The sequence below is a fragment of the Muscardinus avellanarius genome, assembly GCF_963383645.1.
Source record: "Muscardinus avellanarius genome assembly, chromosome: 15".
NCBI lineage: Eukaryota > Metazoa > Chordata > Mammalia > Rodentia > Gliridae > Muscardinus > Muscardinus avellanarius.
Genome location: NC_137801.1, coordinates 41,566,160 through 41,568,972, shown reverse-complemented (window position 1 = coordinate 41,568,972; position 2,813 = coordinate 41,566,160). Strand labels below are relative to the sequence as shown.

At 46.4% G+C, this 2,813-nt stretch overlaps 1 pseudogene across 1 annotated transcript; it reads left to right on the top strand.

Moving 5' to 3' along the window:
• The first annotated feature begins 924 nt into the window (after positions 1-924).
• On the top strand, positions 925-2,517 carry LOC308273964 (large ribosomal subunit protein uL16-like; annotated as a pseudogene). The gene is made up of 2 exons: positions 925-985; positions 1,945-2,517. The product of its transcript is annotated as a large ribosomal subunit protein uL16-like (transcript).
• The last annotated feature ends 296 nt before the right edge of the window (positions 2,518-2,813 follow it).

Below are 2,813 nucleotides of genomic sequence, written 5' to 3'. Positions count from 1 at the left end.
TTCCTTCCTTATTTTACAGTGCTGGAGATTAAACCCAGGGCTACACAAGCTAGGCAAACACTCTACTGCCGGGGTCCAGCCCTAATAGGAGTTGGGGGTCGTGTGTTGATGAGAGGAGTCGAGGTTGAGCGTGAGAGAAGACTGACACACGAGACCAGATGCAAGCTTCTCCAACTTTAGGATTTGTTATAATATTTTTTTTTGGCAGGATAGACAAAACTACAGTCATGCAAGCAGGAAACTTCAAGGACAGAAAAAGTCTTTAACAGACTTCAGGACAGGGTGCCAGACATTTAATAAATAATAGAAAGTATGCTTTGCCTCATATCACAAGGTCAGCTTGAACTTAATCTTATATGTTGGCCCAAATTAAGGTCAGCTTGAGTTTAATCTTTGGCCCAGACTATATCCTTGGGGAAAAAAAGATCTTTGTTTTCCAGTCTCTCATATGCCACTGCCCGTTCTCTACCACTGAGCTACCCCTCAGCCCCTGTTCTGTTTTGTTTTAATGCAATCCTTGAAAAAATGTATGAAGTATGGTTCACACTTATTTCATCTTATAGAACAAAAAAATCGAGGCCTAGGGATGTCGAGTAACTTTCCCAAGCTTGTTTATTTATTTATTTTGTGATGTTGGCATTGAATTCTAAGCTCTACCCCCTGCCCCCCCCCCCCCTTTTTAAAGCAGGTTGCTGAAGTCCTTGCTAACTTGTTGAGGCTGGCCTTAAATTTGCAATCCTTCTATCTCTGCCTTGCAAGTACTGGGATTACAGGCATGAGCCACCACACCCAGCTGAATCTTACTTTTTAAAATGGGTAATGTAGGCTGAGACAAGTGTAACGCTGAAATTGAGTCAGGGGTTACAAGTGAGGCAAAATCCAGCAAAGGAGTGTGAGACCAGGCGCTTTTAATTGGAGCTCGGGATGAGGTCTGCCAACCGATATTGGGAGCCTATCGGTCAGCAGAGTCCAGCCCAGAGAAGAAGTGAGGGATTTAACTAGCCGGGGTCTTGGGGTGTGGTCTAGGGAGGCTGGAGAATGTCAGTCCTCTCTTGACATCTGGAGTCTGACCTGTTTCTGCTTCTGGCTTCCAGGACTCCGCCTCCTGTCCCAGTTGCAGGGTACCAGTGGGGAGGCGGAGGGGACCTGACCTATCTACAGGAGGATTGCAGTTCACTCAGCTTCTTTTTTTTTTTGTGGTACTGGAGTTCCTGAAAACCCTCCTGCCTCCGGGGTACACTCACACCTATTTTATATTTTTATTTGTTAACAGGGTCTTTTAAGCCACCTGCTCATTACTCCTATCTCCGCCTCCCAAGTGTGGGGATTACAAGCATGTGCCACCACACCCTGCAGCTCAGCTTCTTATTGAGGCCCTTTGCAACTCATTGAGACACTGTTTCAAAATAAGAAAATAAGGCTGGGGGTGTAGCTCAGAGATATAATGCTCCTGAATTCCAACCCCAATACCGCAAAATAAATAAATAAATAAAAATAAAGATAGGTAGGCATTTGAACAGATATTTACCCAAGAATAATATATGCACATGAAAAAAAAAAGGTCATTGTCATTTGCCACTAGGGAAATGCAAATTAAAACTTTAGTAAGCTGGGTGTGGTGGCATACAGTTGTAATGCTAGCACTTGGGAGGCTGAGACAGGAGGATTGAAGGTTTGCAGCCAGCCTCAGCAATTTAGTGAGGCCCTCAACAACTTAATGAGATCCTGTTTCAAAATAAAGAATAAGCCTGGTGTGGTGGTGTATGCTTGTAGTCCCAGCATTTGGGAGGCTGAAACAGGAGGATAGTGGTTTGAGGTCAGCTTCAGTTGCTTAGTGAGGCCCTTTGCAACTCAGTGAGACTGTTTCAAATTAAAGAATAATAAAATAGGACTCTCCACCGAGGTACTGGTGTCACCATGGGCTGCCGCCGGTTTGCTGCTAAGGGTACTGTAAGAACAAGCCATACCCCAAGTCACGTTTCTGCCAAGGCGTCCTCAAGGCCAAGATCCATGTCTTCGACCTGGTTCGGAAGAAGGCAAAGGTGGATGAGTTCCATTCTGCGGCCACGTGGTGTCGGACGAGTACGAGCAGCTCTCCTCCCTGCTCTTTTCTGAGGTCCAGGAGGCCGCTGCTCAAGGACAGCTTCCATGTCTGCCTGCGGCTCCATCCCTAACATCATCAGCATCCGCATTAGCAGGATGTTGTCCTGCGTGGGTCCAGCGACTCCGGACAGGGATGAAGGGCACGTCTGGAAACCCCAAAGGACTGCTGCCAGGGTCCACGTGGGCCAGGTCATCGGGTCCATCCACACCAAGCTGCACAACAAGGAGCACGTGCTCAAAGCCCTGCGCAGGGCCAGATTCAAGTTCCTGGGATGCCAGAAGATCCATGTCTCCAAGAAGCGAGGCTTTGCCAAGTTTAATGCTCATGAATTTGAGGACAAGGCGGCTGAGGAGCGTCTCATCCCCGACAGCTGCGGAGTCAGATACGTCCCCGGTTGTGGCCCTTTGGATTAGTGGCAAGGTCTGCGATCCTGAGGGGCTTCCACGGACCCTCATAATCTGACTTACTCTCACCAACAAATTCTATTCGCTGTACACACACACACACACACACACACACACACACACACACACACACTTTGTTCTAAAAATGTTTATCCAAATTTTAGGATATGCACACTAAAGAAATACCATTTATATGCATAGAGCATTTTGATAGAAAGTGATGCTGTAAGGAAAATTTTTATGCTGTTTATGGAAAAACACTTGCTATTCTGAACCAAATACTTTAAATTGAGTAGAGTATGGCA